The 23,387-nt window shown below is 40.7% G+C and overlaps 1 protein-coding gene across 1 annotated transcript in view; it reads left to right on the top strand.

Annotated features, from left to right (window-relative positions):
- ARHGAP15 (Rho GTPase activating protein 15) overlaps positions 1 to 23,387 on the top strand; it is a 493,308-nt gene that overhangs the window by 306,433 nt on the left and 163,488 nt on the right. The window lies entirely within an intron of this gene.

Below are 23,387 nucleotides of genomic sequence, written 5' to 3'. Positions count from 1 at the left end.
TGGTACCTTAAGCATTTCCTCTTGTTATCTTCTGTCTTGGTAGTCCAATATGTTTCTTTAATAAAAAGAAAAGAAAAATCAGGGCCCCTGTTCTCTGAAGTAATATCACATAGATCACTCAAAATTTTGTACAAGTAATTTTGCTCATGATATTGAACAATGTAGAAAAGGATCTGAATTTTCAGCCTTTTTCCTCTCTAGAGAGAGAGAGGATTCAGAGAGTTGTTTTTTTTAAAAAAAAAAAATTAAAATGTCTATTAATAATATTCAATATAACTTCACAATAAAATAAAGTAAAATATCCGGTAAAATTGATATAGTCATCAAACAATACACAACATTGAATAGCCATAGAGTCTGTATTGTAACATTAGCATAGCTACAAAATAAATATGTTAACTGGTCAATTATGTCACCAGGCCATTTCTGGCACTGAAGGGTAGATTCATTGTTTGTAAATAATTCCATCATAAGCCCCATTTTGGGGGGAAATGCATTGCAGGTTGTGGTTTTCTCATGAGTTTGATTCAAACATGTAAGGGAAAAGGTATGGCATGTGGATGGAGGCAAGCCTGATGATGTGGACAAGATTCTTGGACCTGTGAGAGCAACCACATATGCTCTAGACCGCTGGCTTATCAAACTTGCCAGTCGGGGTTTGGTTGAGTGGCTTATGAGGATTATAAATGCCTTATTGAAACAGGGACAAATACCAACTAGCCTAAAAAAGGCAGTAGTATGACCAATATTGAAGAAGGCATCCCTGGATTCCTCAATATTAAATAATTACTGGCCCATTTCTAATCTTTCCTTTTTGGGCAAGGTTCTAGAGCAAGTGGTGACTACTCAACTCCAGGCATTCTTGGATACAACCGATTATCATTCTGGATTTAGACCTGGTCATGGAACGGAGACAGCTTTGGTGACCTTGGTGGATAGCCTCTGCAAAGAGCTAGACAAGGAAGGGGTGTCCCTGCTGGTTCTCCTGGATCTCTCAGCAGCTTTTGGTACCATCGATCACTTAATCCTTCTGGGCTGGCTTTCCAGGATGGGACTTGGGGGCACTGCTCTGTAGTGGCTCCACTCCCTGCTGGAGGATCATACCAAGATGATGTTGCTGGGGGATACCTGCTCAGTCCTTTGGCCTGTGTGGTCCTCTAAGGTTCCAGTTTATCTCCCATTCTTTTCAACATCTACATGAAACTGCTGGGTGAGGTAATCTGGTGTTTTTGACTACAGATGTGTCATCTGTGTACAGATGACACACAACTCTATTACCCCTTTCCACCAAATTCCAAGGAAGTGCCCCAGATCCTGGACCAGTGCCTGGCAGCTGTGATGGGCGGGATGAGGGTTAACAAACTGTAGTTAAATCCAGACAAGACAGAGGTCCTCCTGGTCACTCGTGAGGCCGATCAGGATATAGGGTGACAACCTGTGCTCAATGGGGTTACACTTCTACTGAGGACACAAGTCTGCAGTTTGGGGGTCCTCCTGGACTCAGTGCTGACCCTGGAGGCCCAGGTGTCAGCAGTGGCCAGGAGGAGTTTCACACAATTAAAGCTTTTGCGCCAACTGTGACCATACCTTGCAAAGCTGGATCTGGCCACAGTGATCCATACCTTAGTTACATCTCATATGAATTACTGCAATGCACTCTACATGGGGCTGCCTTTGAAGACAGCTCAGAAACTGCAATTAGTACAAAGATCTGCAGCCAGATTACTGACTGGAGAAAGGTATAGGAAGCATACCACAGCCCTATTAAAGCAACTCCACTGGCTGCCTATAAGTTTCAATTCCCAATTCAAAGTGCAGGTTATGACCTACAGAGCTATACAGTTTGGATCCAGCCTATTTACGCGACCGTATCTTCCCCTATGAACTATCATGATCTTTAAGATCTGCCAGGGAGGCCGTCCTCTTGGTTCCACCTCCCTCACAAGCATGGTTGGTGGGAACAAGGGAAAGGACCTTCTCGATCATAGCCCAGGGAAAACAGAAAGGCCCCCACAATTTTAACCTTCCAGAAGGAATTGAAGATGTAGCTTTTTAAACAGGCCTTCAATAATGTTTAATGGGACATTCAATAATTTGAAGGACCAAAATTATGATGACATTTTACCTGATGTGAAACTTTAAACCCGATCTGTGGCTTGGATGTTTAAATTTTATTTGTATAATATGGTTTTTAATTATTACTAATTGCTTGTTTTTGCTTAATTGTCACATGTTTATTTATTTTTATTTTTATGTGGGGTCTATTTTTACTGATTTAATGTTCAGATGTATATAGTATGTTTGCTTTTGTTGTATTTCTGTTGTCTTGCAAGCTGCCCTGAGTCCCTCCGGGGAGATGGGGTGTGATACAAACAAGATATAATGATTATGCCTGCCTTTTTTGGGAGTAGCATGAGGCTTGTAAACAGGATTCTGAGAAAAATGGCCACATTTCCATTTACAAAGCTGTATGTATTACAGAAAGAGAGAAGAGAGATTCCAGGAAAAGTACAAATTTATTCAAACTTGGAAAACAAATACAAACTACTTGCCATTGACAAATTATACTAAATCATCACCCCATTCCTTTCACAATCAAGGTGCATCTCCACCAGCTGAATAAATCCAGGTGGAGTCCAGAATAGTTTGTACAGTTTTCTCAGTCTCACCACAGGAGCACCACATGTAACAGCAAGAAGTGCCTCAGAGTTGTTCTGCTCCCCAGATCATTGCTGGGACAACAGTACATTGGTTGGAGAACCTCATTGGATACATAGTTGGATGCCTCAACATGATCTCAGCAGAAGGAATGTCACCAGCAAGGCTCTGCCAGGGAGCCGCTTTTGGCTGGCAAGAGAGTTGCTGCTGTTTTTGACATGCACTCACTGGATTATCCCATATTTGGCTCACTCCAGCTGTCCACACGTCAAAAACACTCTGGAAGCTCCAGAATAACCTGTGAGTTTTCTTATGGTAAAATAAAAGTTAAAAGAAGCGGTTATGTTGCAGGACTGTCTACACCACATCTTCTTAAACTGTGGGTCCCCACGCCAAATGGGGTCTCATTAGCTCAATGTTGGGGACCCAGAAAAATTAGTAACAATAATTTTGGGGTGTTTTAGACATATACACTAATTTGTTGTTCACTGTTTACAGGGAACTCTACAGAATATGCTTCAGCTGTACTTCATAAAAAGGAAAATCAACCTGAAGTTGAAGTGGGGCTGAAATGTTGTTTTTTTTATTAAAAAAAATAGACAGCTAATGTCTTAAGTAGAATAATGTTCTAACAAAGGATATGGTAAACTGCTTGATGTATTCTTTCATGATTTTTTTTTTGCACCATCCCCATATTGGTTCATCATAAACACACATTTATCTTTATAAATTTAAAATCTGTTCAAGTTTGAGTGATTAAAAAACAAGTCTACTTATTACCTTTATATCTTTTACTGTTGCTTTTAGCAACACTGCGGTGAACATTTGTTCCTTTTCCCATGCCTCCGGCTGTATATAGTGTTTCCAGTTACCTTCAACAGTGCTATCCTGAAAGTGTGGAGATCATGTTGCTCTGCTAGATGATCTGAGCTCTTAGTTCTGCTAATTTTGTAGCCTACATTCTTTCCCACTTTGGGATAATCTATTATACTTGGGTCCAGGCATGCACTAAAAAGCTAATACTTCCATGAAAAACGTGCAATTTGTACTGTTTAACTTCTACCGAGATCCTTGAAGTCTTTTTCATGATTCTGTTTTGTTCCAAGAAAGTTTTCTCTCGTGTGTGTGTGTGTGTGTATGCACATAAAAAGAAGACAAACAAAACATAAATGATAGAAAATGCATGTATTTTAGGGAGTGATGAGTTAAGTTGTTTGGGAGATCATTCAGTTTTTCAAAAACTATTTTCAAGGATCACTGGGAGAAAAGAGAGTTGTAGGCGAGGCCACTAAAATCCATTTCTTATCTGCAATTGACTTTATTCTGATCGAATAGCAAATAAGAATAGGCCAAAGGACATTCCGATCAATTTTGCTTTAGAAGTTTGATATACAAAGTTGATGCAACTCTGAGTAGAAATTAGGAGCAAACGAATACTCTGCAAATGTCTTGGCACTGCCTTTGCCAGGAGTTCTGTCTTCTGACTCATTTAATCCCACTATAGCCACCTTTCTCAGAGCAAAAGCCAGCTAATAGTTTTGTGCAAGGTCCAAGTTACAATTGGCTCAGACGGGTATTTTCTCTGGGGCCTCAGTGTCTGTGAAAAAGCCACACTCTGCGTCAACTTTTTTTTCCTAATCAAGAAGCATCAAGATGAAACATTTTTTTTAAAAGAGCATAATGAACAAATTAGAGAGGAAAGAGAAAAGGGGAAAGGGGGAAAACACAACACTTTCCCAAGATATAATTTGGAATTTATGAAGGGTAGAATCTGATCTACCTCTTTTTTTTCTTTTTTTTTAAAAGGTTAACAACCCTATAATAATGGAAAGCCTTAAAGCCAGTTGCCATCCTTGTCATCGTTACCTGATACCTGCCTCATTGACTAATTCGTTCCAGAGAAATGCATCCCATGCTTGTAAAAGAAAGCATTAGTATGCTAAGTTTTGCCAATAAAAACAAGTGGTTACTGACTGTTCACCCACAGTAACATTTACTGTGACAAGCCTAAATTCATACCTGGGAGCACTCCATTGCTTTTGCTGGCATTGCAGAAGGAAGGCATTTACTTTTTCCTGTACAGTTAAAATCAAACTATTGGTAGCCATTTAGAGTAAATATCCAATATTCAGAAACAGACGCAATTAGCTCCCCTCCCCGTTCAGCTAGGGATGGGAAGTACTTTGCCACTTCCCCCGAAGAAGAGACTAAAAGAAAATAGTTCTGGGCAGAGCTATTTTCTGGGGACGGTGCAGCAGGAGTTAGCAGCCACCTCTAGAGTTCATTTTGAGCAGTATAATTATTTTGTCACCTAGGAGGCCGGGTAGGAATCCCCCCCCCCCCACACACACACACACACTACATGTTCTAGGATGTTTTGTTTTTTTTTTTTTTACCTATCCTATACTGTTCACAGAGGGTGAATTCGGAAGGTGTGGAAAATAGCAAGGGACTTACATTTTGGTGTACACCCAAGGCACCCCCTTTGTGTGCAGGCCAGGAATGGAAACCTTCACCTGTAGTTCAAATAACCGAGGTGAGGGTGAACGAAAATGGCCTAGGAATGGGGAGAGACTGGCCTCAATATCCTTGGGGCAAAATTCTTTGTTACGTTTCCTTTAGTAGTCATCTAGGATTATTTCAATCAAGGACCCTGGTGTTTTGCCCAAATTAGCTGAGGAGTAGGTCTAGGATGGCCACTGCTTCAGCTTTATCCACACCAAGTTCATGCCACCCTTTAGAATTATCTGCAAGTCATAAAGTTTAATTTGGTAACATCAATAAAAGTTGCCCATAATTTAATAATAATAATAATAATAACAACAACAACAACAACAACAACAACAAAAACAACTTTATTTATAACCCGCCACGCCACCATCTCCCCAAGGGGACTTGGGGCAGCTTACATGAGGCCACACACATCAATACAGTAATACAAAATAACACAAAAACACAAGAAATAAGAAAATAACATAAAATACAAAACCAATATAAATAAATAGCACAACAATATACAATTTTAAAAAATCAAAACATTAAGCACTAAAAATGATCACAGTGGGCAGGGCCAATTACAAAGATTAAATTTTTAAAACCACTGGGTGATAGGGCAATGTAATATATCAGGACAGGGAATCCGAGCGATAAGGTAAGATTTGATTGCACATACCAGGAAATAAAGTGCTTCTGAGGGCATTTTGTGCAGAATTTGGTCAGGAGTTATCGTACATTCAGCCATTGAAGGCACACTGGAACAGCCACGTTTTCAGGCTCCTAAAGATTGCCAGGGTGGGGGCTTGCCTAATATCTCTGGGGAGCGAATTCCAGAGCCAAGGGGCCACTACAGAGAAGGCCCTCTCCCTCATCCCGCAAGTCACGCTTGCAATGGGGGCAGGAGCGAGAGAAGGGCCTCTCCGGAAGATCGAAGAGATCATGTAGGTTTATGGATGGAAATGCGCTCGTGCAGGTAGGCAGGTCCCAAACCGTTCAGGGCTTTGTAGTAGGGCTGGGCGGTTTCGTTCGTTAATTTCGTAATTCGTTATTAATTCGTATTTAAATTAGCTTACGATCCGATATTGAGTCATGCAGGAATAGTGTGAGGAGTAAATTAGATTTGAAACAATTTTTTAAAATTTATTTTGTATTGTTTCATAATTGTTTCGTAATTGGTTCAAAATTGTTTCGTAATTATTTTGTAATTATTTCGTAATTATTTTCACATGTCTGGTGCAAATTTTATAGTTGTTGTTTTTTTTTATCACACCAACAGTCAACAACAGAGGGAGAGGGAAGCTTCAGAAGTTCTCTCTGTCCCATTTGAAGGTTTTTTTAGCATATTGCGCAATCACGTCCGCCATTAACGAATCGATTCGAAATTAACGAAATTTCGTAAATAACGAAATTTTGAAATCTCAAAATTTCGGAAGTATTTAGAATTTGGAAACACTAGCACCAGCTGGAAACGAATTGAGTTTAGAAACAAATTTTTCCGTGGTTACCCAGCCCTACTTTGTAGGTAAGAACCTACACCTTGAATTGGGACCGGAAAATAAACGGCAGCCAATGGAGCTCCTTAAACAGGGGGGTTAACCGCTCCCTGTAATTCGCACCAGTTAGTCATCTGGCTGCCGCTCAGTGGACCAGTTGAAATTTCCGGGCCGTCTTCAAGTGCAGCCCCACGTAGAGCGCATTGCAATAGTCCATATTAACCCATATTCGTTGTGTGGTCACGTTATTTTGGGGGTTGGATGGCAAATCATTTATCAACATATCTACTAAATCCTGTAGAAAATTTACAAGGTAGGGTATGAGGGACAGGATGCTCTAACTAAAAATAAATTTTAAAAATGATGAATTTCACAGCTGAAACTTACATTTGTACAAATGATCCCTTAGAAATGAAGGGTGGAAGTCATAAAAGGAATTATTAGAAACTAGGCGTATAGATCTTTGGTTACTTTTTCTCACAGGCAAAAAATGTCCACACTTCTTTTTGTCTTTTATTTATTCATTTATTTATTTATTTGCTAGTTAAGGACTTTGATGCCAAAGTTTCACATTAATAAATTACCGCATTTCAGTTCCCTGCAACTTATATAGAAAGAGTAACAAAGATGTATACACAACATTATTTGATTTGAAATACCACTTTAAAATGCTTCTGCCATTTTCTTTGACTATCCTGCCTCTCACATGGTGGCACAAGCATTCATTTGATTAATGCCATCTTTTAAGCGAATGTCACACAGCACATTGCTACCATAGCACAATTTAACTTCAAAAATAATACATAGATAACATCTCTTAAAATGTATACACATTTTTGACACCCCTGGTAGATTTGCTTACCTTCTCCCTCTCTTTCCTTTTCCTCCTCTTCGGATTATGTTAGGCAAACAGGGACAGCATTCGGTCACCCATCCAGGTTATTTATTCATTTATTTCAAACAATTCATTTTCCTGTCTATCCTCAGTGAGCCCAAGGCAGCTAACAATATAAATTAAAAGAACAGCATTTGAAAATACTTTGACAAAAATAATTAAACCAGTCATAAAAAATTAAAATGGCATATTGAAAAGAATACAAAAAATAATTTCAGCCACAAGTATTAAAACCACAGCAAACGAAAAATACCCATTCCTCCCTCATGCAACTTTCCTCAAGATTCCAAGTTATGGGCTGACATTTGAAAGAGAGAAAATCAAACCAAAAACATTTACATGGTGCTCAATTGAACAAAGGATTGCTACCAGGTCAAGAGAAATAACATTTCCACATAGAAATATTATTTTATGCATAGAAAAAGCAGTTTCCTGTGGAGGAAAATCTGTTTTTGAAGTCTTTATTCCAGCAAGAAGAAAATGGCTAAAATTACTGCTTTATTTAAGAAGAAAATTAGTAATGAATTACATCTCGTCCAGTATAGACATCACTATCAGTCTGGAGTACCATATCTAGGGAGTGACCTTAAGAGCAAAAGAGCAAAGTGAGTAAGTGAAATCAAAAGACTGGAATAGCAAGGTCAAACTTAAAAGAAAAGTTCCATCACACTTAGACAGTTAGCCAGTGACCTTCATATCATTTATAAACTTCATGATGATCCTGTGAATTCCAACTACCATAGGTTTGGGAAAATTATTCAATGGGACAAATACATTTTGTTTTATGGCGACATCTGGGCTATGTCTTAACAATAGTTCTGATGATAAGATGTAACACACTGATATTTGCATGTGCATGACCCTAGGCCAGTGATGACAAACCTTTTAGAGTGAGTAGTGAGCAATCAAGGAGGGTGGGCAAGCAGCAGGTAGGCAGCAAGCAAGGGGTAGGCGAGTGGGGGGCGGCGGCAATGGACTGTGTGTCAGGAGGTTCACCACCACTGCCCTAGGAAGAACACAAGCCAAGGGAGGGATGAGATCTCAAATACATTCAAGATGAGGGGATAATATGCTTGAGGATCAGTTTCTATAATATTAATATAACTTAATTCCACATAACTGTTCATAGGGCCAAATTGGAATAAGCTAAGGGCAGCCTGCTTCCTTGACCTTTATCTATGAAAATGTAGGGCACTTGTTGTTTGAAATAAAGATCTACCAAAGTGTCAGACATCAGAAGAAGGCTTTCAAATACAAGAATTGACAAGAGTTGATTTTTGCTGAAATACTTCACATTTTCTTTCAGTTATCTACTCATAAAAACTTTCTAAGCTATGTGTATTTTCAAAATTCATTCAGCACAATGCAGCACTCAGAAACATCATGCAGACCCAGCCAACTCTCTCGTGGTATTAAGAAACAAAAGAGAAGTAAATGGTTCTTAATGAGTTTGTGGACGTACCTCAGGGGGCCCATGAACCAGAACCATTTTTTTTTAGAATTGCTTTCATTCTGGTTACTTTCAAGATTGTTTTTAAGTGCATTTTTTCTGAGGAGGTCCATTCCTTTCAGAAGATTCTCAAAGAGGTCTATGACACCCAAAAGGTTAACAGCCACTGGATTAGAGTGAAACAGGCATGGAGAATATTCCTCCATGACAAATATAATTTCCCCCCATTAAAAAAAAAAAAGAAATTCTTTCAGGCCATTAATCTGTGACAGAGGAAAGGAGAGAAGACGTTTCTTCTCTTGCTTGTTGCAATAAACATCAGTCAGCTGTGCTTACTGCTGAGCTGTGTGTGGATTCAGAGGGAAAGAGGCATAACAGAAGAAACCTTTCCCTGTCAAGATATATTAAACTCCTCCCAGCTGCTCTACATCATATCCCCAGCTGGTGGTTATATCTCATTAGTTTTTGAGGTGCGTCCAGTTGTGTGTGGTCAGAAGTTTACTTTTCAGAGGAAAAAACTCAATGATTTAATTATTTAAGAAATGGTACATGATGTTGAAACTTCAGCATTATATTCTAGTAATCCATTCTGAACTGAGGCCACCAAGTCAATACCATTCAGAAAGTTGCATGTGGAGGCAGTGCTGGTTAATCATTCCCTCCCTCCCAATGATCTACAACAGCCAATTACTTTTTAAAAAGAAAAGAAAAAAAGAAATGAATTCAAGGCTAGATTTTTATCTCTTCTCTCAATAACCTCAGAGTAGCCCTGCCAACTTTACATCTTGAGTTTTGACTGCCACTGTTAAAGCTGATTTATATCCCTATATCCTGTCCACTGCTTGGAGTTCTTGTTTTTACTGTGGTTTAACCACCAAGTACTAAATTTGTCATTGAAGAATTCTGGATAAACTTATTTCCATTTTTAATGACAAATATTGGCAAAGCAACATGTATCACATGGTCACATGGTGGCAGGTCTCTGTACCTACTCCACCACCCTCTAAGCCAAAAAGGGATGAGAGAGATGCCATTAAGGAAAATACACTTATCAGTGACTACAAGTCATGCTATGTAAGAGAATGCATGCACACACTTGCAGAAATACGCAAATTCCAGTATTGGACAGAGTATATTTCTAAATGCCAGTTACTGAGGAACAATGACAATGATGACAATTGCTATGGTAATGGACTATGGCAGGCCCGTAGCCAGGATTTTGTTTTGGGGGGGGGGGGGTGAGTTTGGTTCGGGGGGGTCTGAGTCTGCGTGAAAAAGGGTCTACCCTAGCAAACCTTTTGTATCGTTACCCCAATACCCCCATGCATATGAGATATATTGAGCATGGTGATCAGATCATGATATGAATAAACATAACAGTTTAAATAATGTACCAGTAAGGCCTTCTCGCGGACCACCATGAGAATTTCGGGGGGGGGGGGCTGAAGCCCCCCAAGCCCCCGGCTACATGCCTGGGCTATGGACAAGCTTGATGGAGTCTCCGACCACAGAATTCAGTTAGATAAAACCATAAGTCTGTTATATTTAAGCATGTTTTAATTGAATTGACTTAATGTTTTTAACTGTATGCAATTATTTGTTTATTATGTATTTTATTATGTGCACATCGTTGCTGGCTGGAAGCCACCCTGAGTCCCATAACCCCCCCCCCCCCCCCCGGGAGGTTAAAAATGGTGGGTTATAAATATTTGAAATAAATAAATAAATAAATAAATAACAATAGCTGGAAAGATTGCTTTCATATCTAGTTTTTGGGATTTCCAGAAGCATTGATGGGTTACGGAGGGAAAAAGCCACATTCTCTTTTGGTCTCACCCAAAAGGGCTCTACTTATGTCTTTACTCCTAAAATTGGGTCTTTACTCCTGTTTTAATGGCTGCTTATCTCCTTTTACTCTTCTGGTTGTGTTATTTAAATCTTGCATTTTAATTTTTTTCTAGTCTATCATTATTAGCCACTTTGAGATTTTAGATGAAAAGCGGGGTATAAATGTACATTTCTAAAGCAAATAATAATAACGTCTTGTAACTATGTTGCCAGTTTTTCAGTCTATCCCCATAGCTTCAAAAAACAGAAGAATTGATGACCATAATTATCTCCAAAACACATTTTAAGTTGCAGGAGCAAATTATGGTGAAAAGCTGGTAACCAGTGATGATAGGGGGGTTCCAAGTCAGTCAGGTGTGTCTTAATTTCAAAGGAGTTATCCATGACACTGAACCTATTTTTTGTTGGATACACTATCTTGGGCTGCATCTAAATGTCATTTGTTTCAGTGTAGCATTAGTCTGGGGCATTCAAATGATGCACCCAGGCTAATAATAATAATAATAATAATAACAACAACAACTACTACTACTACTACTCCCTGAAGGGACTCGGGGTGGCTTACATATGACACTTAAGTGCCTAAAACGATGCATAAAATGAACACACGGTACAATGCAAAAAGTAAAACCAAGAGCATATAAAACAACAATTTAAAACTCAGAACAATGCGCAATAACCTATGGTGACAACTGTCGCAAAACACGGCTGGAATGTAAACAAGACAAGGGAATGGGATAGTGCAAATTATAGCTAAGGAACAAGGGCATGGGATGAAGCGCAGTGCTGTGTCATTAATTGCAGGTCATTGGGGTTAGACATTCTTAAAGGCTTGTTTAAACTCCCAAGTCTTCAAATCTCTACACAAGGAGGACAGTGTGGGGCCTGCCTAATCTCCCTGGGGAAGACATCCCAAAGCTGGGGGGCCACCACCGAGAAGGTCCTCTCCCTCATCCTCACCAACCACACTTATGATAGTAGCGGGACCATCAGGAGGGCCTCCCCAGCAGGGGGCCCCTACATGTTCATGTAGGTACATACTGGGTAATGTAGTCATGAAGATAGGCAGGGCCTGAACCATTTAGGGCTTTATAAGTAATAACTTGCACTTTGAATTATGACTGGAAACTTACTGGCAGCCAACGGAGTTGCTGTAATAGGGGCTCTCTAAAGCCAGCTCCAGTTAGTGGTCTGGTTATCATGCATTTTAACTCAGGTAAGTCCTTTAATCCAACTTGATTCCAAGTTATAAAAAAAATCAGGAAAGATCAAAATCTTCCAGGAAAATCTGAACCTTTGCAAGTGCTCTGGCAATGTAGACTATCAGATCACCCTGTGTGATCCCAGATGGCATCCCCACAGCACTCCTATGTTCCCCAGGTCCAGGTAGTCTGGGGAGGCAAGATGACAGTGCCTTTCTGCACCCCTGTACCCCATTCCTTCCAAAACTGATACATAAACATGCCTTACTGTTGCTGCATGGTCTCTATTTCCAGAGATCCATCACTTCCTAATGATACAAGAATCAGGAAATATAGACTTTACAGCAGCAGTCTGGGGAGGCAGGATGACAGTGCCTTTCTGCACCCCTGTACCCCATTCCTTCCAAAACCGATATATAAACATGCCTTACTGTTGCTGCATGGTCTCTATTTCCAGAGATCCATCACTTCCTAATGATACAAGAATCAGGAAATATAGTAAGACATGCTTTTGTGTCATTTTTGGAGGTGCAAGGAGAGTGGAAAATGATGCCAATGTCGTTGTTACTTTATTGTATTCTGTAAAGTAAAACTAGAAACCACCGGTGGTGCAATGTTTTAAACTCTCGTGCCGGCAAGGACTGAATACCGACAGGTCAGAGGTTCGAATCCGGGTAGAGCACGGATGAGCTCCCTCTGTCATCTCCTTACTTACTTACTTAGGCGATCCCTCGTTGGACGAGTAAGATGGTCTTCCATTATGGATTTCCTTGTGGGTCCGCATGTGGCTGTGGAGCCCTATTCTTGCTCTGCATCTTTTTCCGCAGTGAGGGCATTGGTTTCCAGGTGGAAGGTGGTCCCGGTCGGGGTTGGCTTGACGCGCCTTCCTCCTGGCACGTTTCACTCTTTCACCCTCCACTCGTGCCTCCTCAAATTCTGCAGCACTGCTGGTCACAGCTGTCCTCCAGCTGGAGTGCTCAAGGGCCAGGGTTTCCCAGTTCTCGGTGTCTATGCCAGAGTTTTTAAGGTTGGCTTTGAGCCCATCTTTAAATCTCTTTTCCTGTCCACCAACGTTCCGTTTTCCGTTCTTAAGTTCGGAGTAGAGCAACTGCTTTGGGAGACGGTGGTCAGGCATCCGGACAACGTGGCCTGCCCAGCGGAGTTGATGTTGTAGGACCATCGCTTCAATGCTGGTGGTCTTTGCTTCTTCCAGCACACTGACGTTTGTCCGCTTGTCTTCCCAGGAGATTTGCAGGATTTTCCGGAGGCAGCGCTGATGGAAACGTTCCAGGAGCTGCATGTGACGTCTGTAGACAGTCCACGTCTCACAGGCATAGAGCAGGGTTGGGAGGACAATAGCTTTATAGACAAGCACCTTGGTCTCCCTACGGATGTCCCGGTCCTCAAACACTCTCTGCTTCATTCTGGAAAATGCTGCACTTGCAGAGCTCAGGCGGTGTTGTATTTCGGCGTCGATGTTGACTTTGGTGGAGAGGTGGCTGCCAAGGTAGCGGAAATGATCAACATTTTCTAATGTTACACCATTAAGCTGTATCACTGGCATTGGAGAGGGGTTGGCTGGTGCCTGCTGGAAAAGCACCTTGGTTTTTTCAATGTTCAATGACAGGCCGAGCTTCTCGTATGCTTCTGCGAAGGTGTTTAGAGTGGCTTGTAGATCTTCTTCTGAATGCGCACAGACGACATTGTCATCAGCATACTGGAGTTCTATAACAGATGTTGTTGTAACCTTGGTTTTGGCTTTCAGTCTGCTGAGGTTGAATAGCTTGCCATCTGTCCGATAGATTATTTCCACTCCGGTGGGAAGCTTCCCATCAACAAGGTGAAGTATCATAGCGATGAAGATGGAGAATAGAGCTGGGGCAATAACACATCCCTGTTTGACACCTGATTCCACTTTAAATGGGTCACTTTGGGAGCCACTACTGTCCAAGACTGTTGCCATCATGTCATCATGGAGGAGCCGCAGGATGTTCACAAATTTGCTTGGGCACCCGATTTTGTGGAGGATGGTCCAGAGAGCGCTGCGATTCACTGTGTCGAATGCCTTTGCAAGGTCGATGAATGCCATGTACAGAGGTTGGTTTTGTTCTCTGCATTTTTCTTGGAGCTGTCTTGCAGTGAAGATCATGTCCACGGTTCCTCTGGAGGGGCGGAAGCCGTTCTGGGATTCTGGGAGGGTGTCTTCTGAGAGGGGCAGAAGGCGGTTTGCAAGGATTCTTGCGAGGATTTTCCCAGCAGAGGTTAGAAGGGAGATACCTCGATAGTTTCCGCAGTCTGTTCTTTCCCCTTTTTTGAAGAGGGTGATGATGGTGGCATCCTTGAAGTCTGCTGGGATTTTCTCGGTCACCCACACTTTTTCTATGAGCTGGTGGAGTTGGTGTGTCAGCTCAGGTCCTCCCTCTTTAAAGATTTCAGCAGGGATCCCGTCTGGTCCACTGGCTTTGTTATTCTTCTGTTGACTGATGGCATTGCTGACTTCTTCCAAACTGGGCAGTGCTGCAAGCTCATCCCTGGTTTGTTGTTGTGGGATTTGTGAGAGGACCTCTTCGGCCACATTGGAGCTGCGGTTCAGGAGGCTTTGGTAGTGTTCTTTCCAACGTAGTGCAATTGAGTTTTGGTCCTTCAGGAGTTTGGTTCCATCTGATGAGCGTAGAGGCTGTATGCCATGGTTTCTTGGTCCGTAGATGACCTTTGTGGCTTTGAAAAATCCCTGAGCATTATGGGTATCTGCCAGGTGTTGGATTTCTTCGGCCTTCTTTGTCCACCAGATGTTCTTGAGCTCTCTTGTCCTTCTTTGGACCTCAGCTTTTGCACTGGCATAGATCTTGGCATAGATCTTGCCCCGAACGCAGAACTGCCATCATTGCAAGGGAGCTGGGACGCTTCAACATTGACATAGCAGCCCTTCAGGAGACCCGGAGAGCAGGAGAGGGACAGCTGAAGGAAGAAAAAGGAGGCTACACCTTCTTCTGGAAGGGACTGCCCGAAAAAGACCAAAGAATGCACGGAGTTGGCTTCGCCATCAGAAATGATCTGATGAAACATCTGTCCGAAGCACCCACTGGCATCAACGAACGACTCTCAACCCTCCGAATCGATCTTGCCAAAAACCAACGGGCAACCATCATAAGTGCCTATGCACCAACACTAGATGCTGATGAAGACATCAAGGAGAAATTCTACTGTCAGCTGGACACCGTCCTATTGGGGATACCTAAGGAGGACAAAATCATCCTCCTGGGGGACTTCAATGCAAGAGTCGGGCGAGACTTCGACCTGTGGCCAGGGACCATAGGAAAAGACGGGGTTGGAAACAGCAACTCAAATGGCATCCTGCTTCTCACCAAATGTGCGGAGCACAACCTTGTCATCACCAACACGCTCTTCCGCCAGAAAAACAAGTTCAAGACATCATGGAAGCACCCCCGGTCAAAGCATTGGCACCTCTTAGACTATGTAATCACATGCGCCAGAGACCGCCGTGACGTGCTCCTCACAAGAGCCATGACAGGTGCTGACGACTGCTGGACTGACCACAGGCTAATTTGATCCTCGATGGCTATCAAGATCGCTCCCAAGCGCAGACTCCAAGGAAGGAAGACAAGGCGCAAAATGAACACCCAAGCCCTTCAGGAGCCCTCCAGACGAGCCCATCTTCAAACAGCACTCAAGAACCATCTACCCACAGTACACCCCGAAAATGTTGAGGAACATTGGAACAAACTGAAGACCTCCATCATCCAAGCCTGCGAAGAAACTATTGGATACCAAGCCAAGAAACATCAAGACTGGTTTGATGAAAATGACATCGAGATCCAACAGCTAATTGACAAGAAAAGGAAAGCCTTCCAAGCATGGCAGAGAGACATCAACTGTGCTGCTAAGAAAAAGATCTATGTCATCTCCAGCTCCCCATGCGAGGACACGACGTAGCCTCCCACAAGGATGGTAAAACATCAAAAACATCCGGGCATCCCCTGGGCAACGTCCTTGCAGACAGCCAATTCTCTCACACCAGAAATTACTTGTGGTTTCTCAAGTCACTTCTGACATGAAAAAAAGTAAAAGTAAAATGCTATCATAAGTTGAATCTGTGGTTCCTGTTAAAACAACACAATGGAATGTACTGGTCTTATTTAGGCCTAGTAGAAATTAATTTCTCCTTCATTGAAAAACTTTTGGATTTAACAAGTAAACTAAAGTATGTATATGATAAATATATACATGTAATATATTCATATCTAAAATCAAAAGGGATTTTAAGTATATGATTTGTATCTTCTACTCACAATTGAACTTCTCTTCAGTAAAACAATAATTGGAATCAGCTAATGTTTTGGCTGTGGATTCCAAGTTTAAACAAAACAGATTAAAATAGCTGTAGCTTCTGACATACATAGGTCAGAAGCTACAGAGACAAGGTTTACAAACAGAGCAGTCATACTGCTTTCTTAAAAAGAGATCCAATACATTTTAAAGAAAATGTAAGGGGTTTTTTTTCTTCCTCTTTCTTTGTTCAAAACAGAAAAGACATTTTAAGGGTTTTGTTGAAAGACTAGAATTGCTTTGTTTCTGATCCCATGATGAGTGAAAGAAATGTTTAAGAAAGATCACTTTACAGTGAGATTCATACTGAAATGTGATGACTGTGATTCAAGCCAAGCCAAAAATTACAGCTCAGAATTAGAAGGGATAGACATGGCTTGGGAATCCATTTTCCCACATTCCTGAATCTCAATCATCCCAGCTAATGTTTAAAAGAAAATAGAGTGGGAAACAATGAGGTCATTTTGTTTGGCTGCAGAACAAAACAAAACAAAAAAAGTCTTGACAATAAAAGGAACAAAATACAAATTGATTGAGAACAACTGTTCATTTACACTGGAGACACCTCAAGAATGGCAAGACATCCATGGCATTTTCTAACACTTTTATATCACTTTTTTAAAAAAGCAATAATAATTTTCAAAGTGGATGCTTCATAACTTGTCACGATAAGGCTTCCATGGAGGTCTTGCTGACATCATTGTTGCTAGCAGTGTTTCTGATTTAACTGAAAACTCTTCAGTTGGCAAACGTAGAACTACATGGCAAAAGTATGATTAAGATTGAGGCAGCACTGATTTGTTTATTTAAATGAAAATACATGCTGATGAGAAGCGTAAAATTTAAATTCTATTTTCTTTCCTCCTGCCCTTATCTCTTGTATGTAGGTCGCTAAGCAAATATTCTGCCATCAATCAGAGGGGTGCGGATCAAAGAATATTACCGTATATAACTTATCTGTAAGCTAAGGATCTAAATATTATTATTAGCAACAAGACTGTAAATGGCAGTTTTTAAAGGGAATACGAAGACTAAAGACTATATTCAGTTGATAGTCCCAGCTAAAGTAGACATAGACCCCTTCTACACTGCCATATAAAATCCAGATCATCTGCTTTGAACTGGATTATATGGCAGTGGAGACTCATATAATCCAGTTTAAAGCAGATAATGTGGATTATCTGCTTTGATGATCCAAATTATATGGCAGTGTAGAAGGGGCCTTACTGAATCAATGGAACTTGGTACATCAGCACTTACATGAATTTCATTGGATCAACTGGAGTTGGACATAACAATTGATTTAAGTCTTAAAGTCTGTCCACAACCTTATACCCTCTTTCAGATCCTGTCTATCTGCAGGATTTCTAGCACAAACCAATTCTTGCTGAATTATAATAGAGATCAAGAACTGCCCTGAAAATAAATATTAATAATTTATTTATTACCCACTTCTCCTTGTGGCTTGAGGAGGAGTACAACATAGTTAAAGCAGCAAGGTAGAACAAAGCACCATTGCATATATATACACATACACACACACATACACAGCATATACAGTGCATGTGTGTGTGTATGTGTGTGTATAGCATGTGCAACCATGGTTCTAAATGGTTCTAAAGTACTTACAAAACTAAAGTTCTGGCAGTGAAAACTAGGGGACGCTGGTGCTTTGCTTCTACAGTGTTGCTAAAGTTCTGGTGGTGAAAATGTCAGAACTCTTACAAAACTTTCAAAATTTCATTATTATTTCATTATTGGTGATTTTTATAACAGAATCTATTAGGAATTGCCATTTATAATGAAATTTTGAAAGTTGTGTTAGAGTTCTGAAAGTTTCACCACCAGAACTTTAGCAACATTGCAGAAGCAAAGCACCAGCGCTCCCTAGTTTTCACCACCAGAACTTTAGTTTTGTAAGTACTTTAGAACCATTTAGAACCATGGTTGCACATTATATATATATATATATATATATATATATATATATATATATATATATATTAGGGCTGGGCAACCACGGAAAAATTTGTTTCTAAACTCGATTCGTTTTAGGGGGTTTTTGCGTTTCGTTTTTTAAAAGAATTCTGTAATTTTTCTTTAAAAATGTTCGATATTTACGAAATTTCGGAAATTACGAAACAATTTCGAAACAATAACGAATTGATTCGTTAATGGTGGACGCGATTGCGCAATACGCTAAAAAAACCTCCAAATGGGACAGGGGGAACTTCTGAAGCTTCCCTCTCCCTCTGTTGTTGACTGTTGGTGTGATAATTTATTTTTTATCACTGATAAAACAAACAACAACCATAAAACTTGCACCAGACATACGGAAATAATAACGAAATAATAATGAAACAATTTCGAAACAATTACGAAACAATTTCGAAACAATTACAAAATAAATTTTAAAAATTCGTTTCGATTTTTAGTTGCTCCTGAATGGTTCAATATCGCTTCGTATACAAAAAAAAATAACGAATTAATAACGAATTACGAAATCAACGATCGAAACCGCCCAGCCCTTTATATATATATATATATATATATATATATCACAGGTATAATGCAGCTTAAAATTTACTGATAAAATGCAGGTTAAAATTCAAAAGTTAAAATTGACTGGGTAGGCCTGTCAAAGGCAATCCCTCACCCTTGTTTTGACTTGGCCCATCAAATTGAATCTTATTCTCTTGGTGCACTCCTCTTGAGAATTATTCATGAAAGACATGGAGAAGTTTGAGTGTCTAGATCTTTTCTGGACTTTGTGCTAAAGGAGGATAAGACTTCACACTTCCTCTCATAAGAAGTACGCTGTTGCATGTAAAGCATGTTGGCTAGAGTTTCCTGGCTTGAAGGTAGTCCTAGTAGAGCAGCATCCAAATCCTTCCTCCTGGCCTTTCGCAAAAGAGGTGCCTGAAGGAACTTGGTTAAGTGCCATTGCTGCCCACATTTCCTGCTCTGGAGCAATTAATGTTGAGGTCTCTCTTTGCTCATCTCAGTCAAACAGCTGCCATGCTTCCGACCATCCTTGGAGCTGGTGAGTGTGCAGGGATCACCACACATTTGCCAGGAAAATGACATGCAGATGTAGCTTGCTGGCTACAGGTCACACTTGCTAGAGGCTGATGCCATGCTTGCCAAGGTGAAGATGTTGGATGAAATTCTTGAACTCTGTACAAGCCTCTCGGCAGATAAGCTGAATAGGAAAGGTCTGCCTAGGTAGAAACAACTTGAAAAACATGGCTCTAACTCAACAGTATTTAATAAGGACATTTCTATATATGGCTCAAATTATGGAAATATTTTTATATATTAAATAAAACCAATCCAAGATACAAGCCAGAAAGTGTGTACGATTTATGGTGGGAATGAGTTGCAACAGCTGCATTTTTTCTTGACTGAGATTTTGAACACAATTTGGATTATGACTTCTGGTCCTGTGTCTAAGACCCTTCAACTAAAAAAGGGGAGCGGGCCGCTAATATACTCTGGGGAAAGCCAACAATATGTCTCAATGACAAACATCATTTTGAAACATTAGATTGTCAGCATATACTAACTAGGAGTCAGATTTTTATTGCAGTGAATGAGTCTGGTTCCAGAATGTTTTTTTACTACTAAAAGTTAAAGCCATCTCTAATTTTTTTTAAAAAAAAAACCTTTGAAATACTTTTTATTTTATCTCCTTTCCCTCTCTAAGTATTTGAAGCCTGCCATGAAGAAACACTGACAGTTGAACAGGGATGTTTTCATTCTTGATAAAGGTGCTCTTAGAAGTTGAAGTTGTTTTCTTTGAAAACGGTTCAGAAGCTTAGAGCAGAATAATGTTAAAGACAGAACATCGCTTAAAAAAATATGCACACTCTCTTTCTTGCTCCCTCACTTTCTCTCACACACAGGGCCTAAACCTATTTCCAAAATAAGTAGTTTCTAATCCAGCTGGGATAATGCGGTCATAAAAAGGATGTCCAAATCCACCAATTTATATTGGTTTGGTTTGGCTTGACTTTCAAACAATTTAAAGCAGAAAGCATGTGCCATGTGTACACTGTAACTGGTGTAGGCATTCTCAACTTTTTCCCCCTGCCTGCCACATTGTGTAATGCAAAAATGAAATGCTAACTGGGGCTACCTTCAGCCATGTCTTCAAGATTGGGTTTCAGAATATAATATTCAGATTACTATGGTTTTCCACACTTAAATGATTAACAATGCCAAACTTTTGAAAGGATAGCTGATAGAGGTGTGCAGTTTGACCAAAAGGCATGTCGTTTTGGGGTCCATTGTCAGCTGGCCCTTCATTCTGTTTACCAGGAAGTTACTCGAATCAGAAGGGTTTTTGCCATTTTCTTTTGACAAAGATACGACCCATTGGCTACAATAGGAAACTTTAAAGGCCCAATCCTTTGCCATTTTAAGGCCAATCTGCATGAAACCTGCATCAGTTTTAGACCCATTTACAACTGCAGACCAAGGTTGAAAACAATTCACCCAACTACTAATTTTTAAAAAATTATTTTAAGTTTTAACACTAACATTTTTTAAAAATAAGGCAAACCGTAAGAGTGGGTTCTGGGAATTGTAGTCACTGGTTGTGTCCATTCTAAGCCAATCAGAACATGGACACTACCAAGCTTTTTATTCGCTGAGAAACGGGAAAAAACTTCAGCTCGGAGACTATTCAATGCCTGCCCCACGAAAGTGCTTCTGGGAAAGAGAACTTTCCAAGAAGACACTGCTTCTGCTGGGGAAACACAGAAGACATCCCTGCCCCAGATTTATTTATTATATATTGCAGACTTAACTCCTTCCTCTTCAGAACCAATAAAATCTGGCTCAATCTGTTTTGATGGGTTTTTCATCCCCCTCTTCCCCATTCTGAACATGAATCAATCGTGTGATGTTGCAGCTGAAAAGCCAATGTGATTCTAGGCTTCTGGGAGTATAGGTTTTGTTTTGATTTTGTCGTGTCAGGAGTGACCTGAGGAGCTTCTGGTGTGAGAGAATTGGCCGTCTGCAAGGACGTTGCCCAGGGGACACCCAGATGATTTGATGTTTTATCATCCTTGTGGGAGGCTTCTCTCATGTCCCCGCACGAGAAGCTGGAGCTGATAGAGGGAGCTTATCCACCTCTCCCCGGATTCAAACCTGCAACCCGTCAGTTTTCAGTCCTGCCGGCACAGGGGTTTAACCCACTGCACCACCGGGGGCTCCGGAGTATAGGATGAAGTACTTTTATCACATAATGAGATGACAGGAAAGCTTGGAGAAGATAATGATGCTGGGGAAAATGGAAGGTAAAAGGAAGAGGGACTGACCAAGGGCAAGATGGATGGATGTTAACCTTGAAGTTACTGGCTTGACGTTGAAGGAACTGGGGGTGGTGACGGCTGACAGGGAGCTCTAGCTTGAGCTGGTCCATGAGGTTACGAAGAGTCAGTAGGGACTGAATGAATAAATGACAAGGAGTATAGTGTAGAGATCGAGAGAAGTCCAGCCATCTCATCAGATGGCTAGTAGCAGAATGAAGTGGTGGTTCGCTTCACAGCAAGACGTGGGGAATCTGGCACCCCACACCTCACATCGCCTGCCTCGCCAGGAGGGTGATCACATGGGGAAAGGGTAGAGTGTGCAGCTTCCCCCCCATAGATTGAGCAGCACAGGAAGCCTTCCATGTTGCCAGGGTGGCAGCAGCAGCACACTGATTCTGCCCCTTTGCACCGACAGAGCCAGCATAACATCATTTGATGGGAGCTAGCTGGCTCCATGAATGACCAGAGCTAGATGATACGGTCGATAGACCCACTCTTTTCTGCTTTGTTCAGACCTCACCTGGAATAACACTATGTTCAGTTCTAGGCAAGATAAATATCCAGAGAAGGGCAACCGAAATGGTCAAATGTTGGAAATCAAGTACTATGAGGAATGGCTGAGGAAGCTGCGTGTGTTTAGCTTGGTGAAAAGAAGTGCAAAGGGGTATATGACAGCTATGCTTAAATATTTGAAAGATGTCAAAATTAGGAGGGGACAAGATTGTACTCTGAAGACAGAGCAATGGATTCAAATGGCAGGAAAAGAGATTTCACCTAAACATTGTGAATAACTTCTTAACTGTAACAGCTGTTTGACGTTGCATTATGCTACAATGGGGTGTGTTCACCTTCTCTGGAATTTTCAAAGTTGAGGCTGGATGGCCATCTGTTTAGAGTGTTTTGGCTGTATTTTTCCTGCATGGCAGGGCATTGGACTGGATGACTCCTCTGATCTCTTCTAACTCTAAATTCTATGGTTCTGTGGCTAACATTGAGATGGATAAGATTAGGGCAAATGTACCCTTTGAACCAAAGGTTGCACTTGGTGTGAAGAACTTACTCTGCAAAGAACTGTAAGGAAAAACCACACAATCCTATTGTCAGAAGGGCTTTGCCAGTGACATCCTCTGATGTTAAAGGAATGTGACTGCAAAGTAGAGCCAGTTTTACCATTGGACAGAAATGATTACCACAGGCAGCAGATTTTGAATGTCATGAAAGGGAACAAATTGTTAGTTATTTATTTGGAATTATTGTATGTTTACTGCCAGGGAAGGTGGTTGATGCGTGTTGGATGTTCTGCCTTACATGCAAGATTAATTTGACTTGTTTTAGATGCAATGTACATTGAATAATTATTGCACTGTAACGTTTAGGAACTTTTAAAAAAAACTACACTTCTGGACAAAATTGTGATAGCTATATTGCATTTTCTGATTTTTTTATAGTTTCCTTAACAAAATAAGATTTTATGCAGTATTCGATTTTTTAATAAAAACTATGCAAAACAAACATTTTCATTATTTTTTTGGAAGAAAAGAGTAAAATACAAAAAAAGATCAAGCCCCTTTTTTGAAAGGAGGTTTCTTGACACGTTGAGATACCCTTTCTCATCAAGAACAAAACAATTTGATCATATTCTTTAATGTCTAACATAGACTTGGGTAGGTAGATATGCCA

The sequence above is a fragment of the Anolis sagrei genome, chromosome 1 (assembly GCF_037176765.1).
Source record: "Anolis sagrei isolate rAnoSag1 chromosome 1, rAnoSag1.mat, whole genome shotgun sequence".
NCBI classification, from domain to species: Eukaryota; Metazoa; Chordata; class Lepidosauria; order Squamata; family Dactyloidae; genus Anolis; species Anolis sagrei.
The sequence above is the reverse complement of the archived record's forward strand: the minus strand, read 5'-3'. Positions and strand labels throughout refer to the sequence as shown.